Genomic DNA, 9,535 nt, shown 5'->3' with positions numbered 1-9,535 from the left:
TTTTGGGAAATTTTACACCAAAAAGATCTAAGAAGTTCAACTGATGCATGTTACCAAATTCTTTTGGAATTCCTCCGGTGAGTTTCTTCAAAGACAAGTCAAGAATTTGAAGGTTACCCATTTGAGATAATGATTGTGGAATGTGAACCTCAAGGTGATTTTACGTTAAATCAAGAAGGTTAAAAAGATTTCCCAAAGAAAATGGAATTTCACATTGAGTTTATTGTCACTGATTTGCAAAAAACGGAGACTGGGTAAGGAACCCAACTTGTTTGGAATGTGACCAGTGAGTTGGTTTGAATAAAGCATAGATTATAATTTAGTGACATTTGAGAGAGAAGGTGGAGTGGTACCCACAAGATGATTAGGTGAAAGATCAAGATGGAGTTGGTTTTGTAAAAGAGCGAGTGAAGATGAAATTGACCCGATGAGTTTCGAGTCAGAAAGGTTGAGTCAACCATACATGCAACAAGTAGCAAGAAACACCTCTCCAAGTACAATAATCAGTGTTGTTCTCCGACTAATTCCCCCAAAACATTTTCAGGGTCGTACACAAAACAAAATTTAACATCCAAAAGCACTTTTTCATTACAAAGAATTGAGGAGAAGAAACACAAGAGAAGTGAAATTGTTGGTAATATTTTCATTTTTGGTAGCATCAAGAGTTTGGGATAAGGTTTTCAGGATCGAGTTCTTACTTCGACTCGTTTTGCCTAGGTAAAATCGAACCGTAAAATCAAAGAGTTTATCTCATGTTAAAATAATATTAAATATATATACGCGACACACAATCAAAGATGCGCGTGCACGCACACATACACTCGTGTTAAAATAATATTAAATTTATATACAAAACACACACACACACAAAGCACAAGCAAACGCGCATGAACGAAGACATACACATGTATGTGTGTGTGTCTATATATATATATATATATATATATATATATATATATATATATATATATATATATATATATATATATATATATATATATATATATATATATATATATATATATATATATATATATATATGATCAATTGACTCCAAGGTGTCAAAGTTTAATTTGACATTCGATCAAATAGTCATATAAATATTGTATTTTGTAGGAGAAAAATATGTTATATATATTTGACGAGGAATAGCACCTTCAAGAGAATTGTTGTAAAGCATTTACTTCTGCAAATTTTTGAGGTATCCAAAGGTCGTAGGATTTCCACTGGAGAGGTTATTATCCGCCAAATCAAGCACACTCAATTTATGACAGTTCCCAAGGGTAGCCCAAATGTCACCTACAAGTTCATTCTGTCTAATTTGATGAAAACTCAACTCTTTCAACCTTCTAATAGTAATTGGAATTCTTCCACCAAAATGGTTAGCAAAGAAATCAACCATTTTCAAATGCAAGCAATTCCCAATCTCCTTAGGTATATTACCCGAAAATTGATTATTATAAAGAACCAAAATTTCCAGCTTTTCAAGCATCTCAATCTCTCTAGGAAAAGCACCATGCAACTTGTTATTAAATAGTGCAAGTATTTTCAAGTTTGTTACGTTACCTATGAAAGGTGAAACTGAACCAGTTAAACTATTGTTGTGAAGCAAAATATTTGTTAGGATAACCAAACCATAAATCTCAAGAGGAATTGTTCCATTGAGAAAATTGTTGGATATATCAAGTTGCTTCAGAGACTTGCATTGACTCAATTCAGATGGAATCTCACCACAAAGTCCATTCAATGAAATCCTTAAAACGTTCCAAATTTGTTGCATTGGAACATAATGTTTTGGGAATTTTTACACCAAAAAGATCTAAGAAGTTCAACTGATGCATGTTACCAAATTCTTTTGGAATTCCTCCGGTGAGTTTCTTCAAAGACAAGTCAAGAATTTGAAGGTTACCCATTTGAGATAATGATTGTGGAATGTGAACCTCAAGGTGATTTTACGTTAAATCAAGAAGGTTAAAAAGATTTCCCAAAGAAAATGGAATTTCACATTGAGTTTATTGTCACTGATTTGCAAAAAACGGAGACTGGGTAAGGAACCCAACTTGTTTGGAATGTGACCAGTGAGTTGGTTTGAATAAAGCATAGATTATAATTTAGTGACATTTGAGAGAGAAGGTGGAGTGGTACCCACAAGATGATTAGCTGAAAGATCAAGATGGAGTTGGTTTTGTAAAAGAGCGAGTGAAGATGAAATTGACCCGATGAGTTTCGAGTCAGAAAGGTTGAGTCAACCATACATGCAACAAGTAGCAAGAAACACCTCTCCAAGTACAATAATCAGTGTTAATCTCCGACTAATTCCCCCAAAACATTTTCAGGGTCGTACACAAAACAAAATTTAACATCCAAAAGCACTTTTTCATTACAAAGAATTGAGGAGAAGAAACATAAGAGAAGTGAAATTGTTGGTAATATTTTCATTTTTGGTAGCATCAAGAGTTTGGGATAAGGTTTTCAGGATCGAGTTCTTACTTCGACTCGTTTTGCCTAGGTAAAATCGAACCGTAAAATCAAAGAGTTTATCTCATGTTAAAATAATATTAAATATATATACGCGACACACAATCAAAGATGCGCGTGCACGCACACATACACTCGTGTTAAAATAATATTAAATTTATATACAAAACACACACACACACAAAGCACAAGCAAACGCGCATGAACGAAGACATACACATGTATGTGTGTGTGTCTATATATATATATATATATATATATATATATATATATATATATATATATATATATATATATATATATATATATATATATATATATATATATATATATATATATATATATATATATATATATATATATATATAGACACACACACATACATGTGTATGTCTTCGTTCACACACACACAAAGCACAAGCAAACGCGCATGAACGAAGACATACACATGTATGTGTGTGTGTCTATATATATATATATATATATATATATATATATATATATATATATATATATATATATATATATATATATATATATATATATATACATATATATATATATATATATACATATATATATATATATATACATATATATATATATATATATATATATATATATATATATATATATATATATATATATATTTATGATCAATTGACTCCAAGGTGTCAAAGTTTAATTTAACATTCGATCAAATAGTCATATAAATATTGTATTTTGTAGGAGAAAAATATGTTATATATATATATTTGACGAGGAATAACACCTTCAAGAGAATTGTTGTAAAGCATTTACTTCTACAAATCTTTGAGGTATCCAAACGTCGTAGGATTTCCACTAGAGAGGTTATTATCCGCCAAATCAAGCACACTCAGTTTATGACAGTTCCCAAGGATAGCACAAATGTCACCTACAAGCTCATTCTGTCTAATGTGAAGAAAACTCAACTCTTTCAACCTTCTAATAGTTATTGGAATTCTTCCACCAAAATGGTTTGCAAAGAAATCAACCATTTTCAAATGCAAGCAATTCCCAATCTCCTTAGGTATATTACCCGAAAATTGATTATTATAAAGAACCAAAATTTCCAGCTTTTCAAGCATCTCAATATCTCTAGGAAAAGCACCATGCAACTTGTTATTAAACACTGCAAGTACTTTCAAGTTTTTTAAGTTACCTATGAAAGGTGAAACTGAAACAATTAAACTATTGTTGTGAAGCAAAATATTTGTTAGGTTAACCAAACCATAAATCCCAAGAGGAATTGTTCCATTGAGAAAATTGTTGGATATATCAAGTTGTTTCAGAGACTTGCATTGACTCAATTCAGATGGAATCTCACCACAAAGTCCATTCAATGAAATCCTTAAAACGTTCCAAATTTGTTGCATTGGAACATAATGTTTTGGGAATTTTTACACCAAAAAGATCTAAGAAGTTCAACTGATGCATGTTACCAAATTCTTTTGGAATTCCTCCGGTGAGTTTCTTCAAAGACAAGTCAAGAATTTGAAGGTTACCTATTTGAGATAATGATTGTGGAATGTGAACCTCAAGGTGATTTTACGTTAAATCAAGAAGGTTAAAAAGATTTCCCAAAGAAAATGGAATTTCACATTGAGTTTATTGTCACTGATTTGCAAAAAACGGAGACTGGGTAAGGAACCCAACTTGTTTGGAATGTGACCAGTGAGTTGGTTTGAATAAAGCATAGATTATAATTTAGTGACATTTGAGAGAGAAGGTGGAGTGGTACCCACAAGATGATTAGCTGAAAGATCAAGATGGAGTTGGTTTTGTAAAAGAGCGAGTGAAGATGAAATTGACCCGATGAGTTTCGAGTCAGAAAGGTTGAGTCAACCATACATGCAACAAGTAGCAAGAAACACCTCTCCAAGTACAATAATCAGTGTTGTTCTCCGACTAATTCCCCCAAAACATTTTCAGGGTCGTACACAAAACAAAATTTAACATCCAAAAGCACTTTTTCATTACAAAGAATTGAGGAGAAGAAACACAAGAGAAGTGAAATTGTTGGTAATATTTTCATTTTTGGTAGCATCAAGAGTTTGGGATAAGGTTTTCAGGATCGAGTTCTTACTTCGACTCGTTTTGCCTAGGTAAAATCGAACCGTAAAATCAAAGAGTTTATCTCATGTTAAAATAATATTAAATATATATACGCGACACACAATCAAAGATGCGCGTGCACGCACACATACACTCGTGTTAAAATAATATTAAATTTATATACACAACACACACACACACAAAGCACAAGCAAACGCGCATGAACGAAGACATACACATGTATGTGTGTGTGTCTATATATATATATATATATATATATATATATATATATATATATATATATATATATATATATATATATATATATATATATATATATATATATATATATATATATATATATGATCAATTGACACCAAGGTGTCAAAGTTTAATTTGACATTCGATTAAATAGTCATATAAATATTGTATTTTGTAGGAGAAAAATATGTTATATATATTTTTGACGAGGAATAACACCTTCAAGAGAATTGTTGTAAAGCATTTACTTCTGCAAATCTTTGAGGTATCCAAACGTCGTAGGATTTCCACTAGAGAGGTTATTATCCTCCAAATCAAGCACACTCAGTTTATGACAGTTCCCAAGGATAGCACAAATGTCACCTACAAGCTCATTCTGTCTAATGTGAAGAAAACTCAACTCTTTCAACCTTCTAATAGTTATTGGAATTCTTCCACCAAAATGGTTTGCAAAGAAATCAACCATTTTCAAATGCAAGCAATTCCCAATCTCCTTAGGTATATTACCCGAAAATTGATTATTATAAAGAACCAAAATTTCCAGCTTTTCAAGCATCTCAATATCTCTAGGAAAAGCACCATGCAACTTGTTATTAAACACTGCAAGTATTTTCAAGTTTTTTAAGTTACCTATGAAAGGTGAAACTGAAACAATTAAACTATTGTTGTGAAGCAAAATATTTGTTAGGTTAACCAAACCATAAATCCCAAGAGGAATTGTTCCATTGAGAAAATTGTTGGATAAATCAAGTTGCTTCAGAGACTTGCATTGACTCAATTCAGATGGAATCTCACCACAAAGTCCATTCAATGAAATCCATTTAACGCTCCAAATTTGTTGCATTGGAACATAATGTTTTGGGAATTTTTACACCAAAAAGATCTAAGAAGTTCAACTGATGCATGTTACCGAATTCTTTTGGAATTCCTCCGGTGAGTTTCTTCAAAGACAAGTCAAGAATTTGAAGGTTACCCATTTGAGATAATGATTGTGGAATGTGAACCTCAAGGTGATTTTACGTTAAATCAAGAATGTTAAAAAGATTTCCCAGAGAAGATGGAATTTCACAGTGAGTTTATTGTCACTGATTTGCAAAAATCGGAGACTGGGTAAGGAACCCAACTTGTTTGGAATGTGACCAGTGAGTTGGTTGGAATAAAGAAGCATATATTATAATTTAGTGACATTTGAGAGAGAAGGTGGAATGGTACCCACAAGATGATTAGCTGAAAGATCAAGATGGAGTTGGTTTTGTAAAAGAGCGAGTGAAGATGAAATTGACCCGATGAGTTTCGAGTCAGAAAGGTTGAGTCAACCATACATGCAACAAGTCGCATGAAACACCTCTCCAAGTACAATAATCAGTGTTGTTCTCCGACTAATTCCCCAAAACATTTTCAGGGTCGTACACAAAACAAAATTTAACATCCAAAAGCACTTTTTCATTACAAAGAATTGAGGAGAAGAAACACAAGAGAAGTGAAATTGTTGGTAATATTTTCATTTTTGGTAGCATCAAGAGTTTGGGATAAGGTTTTCAGGATCGAGTTCTTACTTCGACTCGTTTTGCCTAGGTAAAATCGAACCGTAAAATCAAAGAGTTTATCTCATGTTAAAATAATATTAAATATATATACGCGACACACAATCAAAGATGCGCGTGCACGCACACATACACTCGTGTTAAAATAATATTAAATTTATATACACAACACACACACACACAAAGCACAAGCAAACGCGCATGAACGAAGACATACACATGTATGTGTGTGTGTCTATATATATATATATATATATATATATATATATATATATATATATATATATATATATATATATATATATATATATATATATATATATATATATATATATATATATATATATATATATATATATATATATATATATATATATATATGATCAATTGACACCAAGGTGTCAAAGTTTAATTTGACATTCGATCAAATAGTCATATAAATATTGTATTTTGTAGGAGAAAAATATGTTATATATATTTTTGACGAGGAATAACACCTTCAAGAGAATTGTTGTAAAGCATTTACTTCTGCAAATCTTTGAGGTATCCAAACGTCGTAGGATTTCCACTAGAGAGGTTATTATCCTCCAAATCAAGCACACTCAGTTTATGACAGTTCCCAAGGATAGCACAAATGTCACCTACAAGCTCATTCTGTCTAATGTGAAGAAAACTCAACTCTTTCAACCTTCTAATAGTTATTGGAATTCTTCCACCAAAATGGTTTGCAAAGAAATCAACCATTTTCAAATGCAAGCAATTCCCAATCTCCTTAGGTATATTACCCGAAAATTGATTATTATAAAGAACCAAAATTTCCAGCTTTTCAAGCATCTCAATATCTCTAGGAAAAGCACCATGCAACTTGTTATTAAACACTGCAAGTATTTTCAAGTTTTTTAAGTTACCTATGAAAGGTGAAACTGAAACAATTAAACTATTGTTGTGAAGCAAAATATTTGTTAGGTTAACCAAACCATAAATCCCAAGAGGAATTGTTCCATTGAGAAAATTGTTGGATAAATCAAGTTGCTTCAGAGACTTGCATTGACTCAATTCAGATGGAATCTCACCACAAAGTCCATTCAATGAAATCCATTTAACGCTCCAAATTTGTTGCATTGGAACATAATGTTTTGGGAATTTTTACACCAAAAAGATCTAAGAAGTTCAACTGATGCATGTTACCGAATTCTTTTGGAATTCCTCCGGTGAGTTTCTTCAAAGACAAGTCAAGAATTTGAAGGTTACCCATTTGAGATAATGATTGTGGAATGTGAACCTCAAGGTGATTTTACGTTAAATCAAGAATGTTAAAAAGATTTCCCAGAGAAGATGGAATTTCACAGTGAGTTTATTGTCACTGATTTGCAAAAATCGGAGACTGGGTAAGGAACCCAACTTGTTTGGAATGTGACCAGTGAGTTGGTTGGAATAAAGAAGCATATATTATAATTTAGTGACATTTGAGAGAGAAGGTGGAATGGTACCCACAAGATGATTAGCTGAAAGATCAAGATGGAGTTGGTTTTGTAAAAGAGCGAGTGAAGATGAAATTGACCCGATGAGTTTCGAGTCAGAAAGGTTGAGTCAACCATACATGCAACAAGTCGCATGAAACACCTCTCCAAGTACAATAATCAGTGTTGTTCTCCGACTAATTCCCCAAAACATTTTCAGGGTCGTACACAAAACAAAATTTAACATCCAAAAGCACTTTTTCATTACAAAGAATTGAGGAGAAGAAACACAAGAGAAGTGAAATTGTTGGTAATATTTTCATTTTTGGTAGCATCAAGAGTTTGGGATAAGGTTTTCAGGATCGAGTTCTTACTTCGACTCGTTTTGCCTAGGTAAAATCGAACCGTAAAATCAAAGAGTTTATCTCATGTTAAAATAATATTAAATATATATACGCGACACACAATCAAAGATGCGCGTGCACGCACACATACACTCGTGTTAAAATAATATTAAATTTATATACACAACACACACACACACAAAGCACAAGCAAACGCGCATGAACGAAGACATACACATGTATGTGTGTGTGTCTATATATATATATATATATATATATATATATATATATATATATATATATATATATATATATATATATATATATATATATATATATATATATATATATATATATATATATGATCAATTGACACCAAGGTGTCAAAGTTTAATTTGACATTCGATCAAATAGTCATATAAATATTGTATTTTGTAGGAGAAAAATATGTTATATATATTTTTGACGAGGAATAACACCTTCAAGAGAATTGTTGTAAAGCATTTACTTCTGCAAATCTTTGAGGTATCCAAACGTCGTAGGATTTCCACTAGAGAGGTTATTATCCTCTAAATCAAGCACACTCAGTTTATGACAGTTCCCAAGGATAGCACAAATGTCACCTACAAGCTCATTCTGTCTAATGTGAAGAAAACTCAACTCTTTCAACCTTCTAATAGTTATTGGAATTCTTCCACCAAAATGGTTTGCAAAGAAATCAACCATTTTCAAATGCAAGCAATTCCCAATCTCCTTAGGTATATTACCCGAAAATTGATTATTATAAAGAACCAAAATTTCCAGCTTTTCAAGCATCTCAATATCTCTAGGAAAAGCACCATGCAACTTGTTATTAAACACTGCAAGTATTTTCAAGTTTTTTAAGTTACCTATGAAAGGTGAAACTGAAACAATTAAACTATTGTTGTGAAGCAAAATATTTGTTAGGTTAACCAAACCATAAATCCCAAGAGGAATTGTTCCATTGAGAAAATTGTTGGATAAATCAAGTTGCTTCAGAGACTTGCATTGACTCAATTCAGATGGAATCTCACCACAAAGTCCATTCAATGAAATCCATTTAACGCTCCAAATTTGTTGCATTGGAACATAATGTTTTGGGAATTTTTACACCAAAAAGATCTAAGAAGTTCAACTGATGCATGTTACCGAATTCTTTTGGAATTCCTCCGGTGAGTTTCTTCAAAGACAAGTCAAGAATTTGAAGGTTACCCATTTGAGATAATGATTGTGGAATGTGAACCTCAAGGTGATTTTACGTTAAATCAAGAATGTTAAAAAGATTTCCCAGAGAAGATGGAATTTCACAGTGAGTTTATTGTCACTGATTTGCAAAAATCGGAGACTGGGT

The 9,535-nt window shown here is 31.9% G+C and overlaps 3 pseudogenes; all 3 read right to left on the bottom strand.

Annotated features, from left to right (window-relative positions):
* Positions 1-312: 312 nt before the first annotated feature.
* Positions 313-3,875, bottom strand: LOC131619146 (LRR receptor-like serine/threonine-protein kinase GSO1; annotated as a pseudogene).
* Positions 3,876-5,005: 1,130 nt separating this feature from the next.
* Positions 5,006-7,481, bottom strand: LOC131619145 (LRR receptor-like serine/threonine-protein kinase GSO1; annotated as a pseudogene).
* A 1,132-nt stretch (positions 7,482-8,613) lies between these two features.
* Positions 8,614-9,535, bottom strand: part of LOC131619144 (LRR receptor-like serine/threonine-protein kinase GSO1) — a 1,746-nt pseudogene continuing 824 nt past the window's right edge.

Source organism: Vicia villosa, linkage group LG7 (assembly GCF_029867415.1).
Source record: "Vicia villosa cultivar HV-30 ecotype Madison, WI linkage group LG7, Vvil1.0, whole genome shotgun sequence".
Taxonomy (NCBI): domain Eukaryota; kingdom Viridiplantae; phylum Streptophyta; class Magnoliopsida; order Fabales; family Fabaceae; genus Vicia; species Vicia villosa.
Note: the sequence above shows the minus strand (reverse complement) of the source record. Positions and strands in the feature narration are given on the sequence as shown.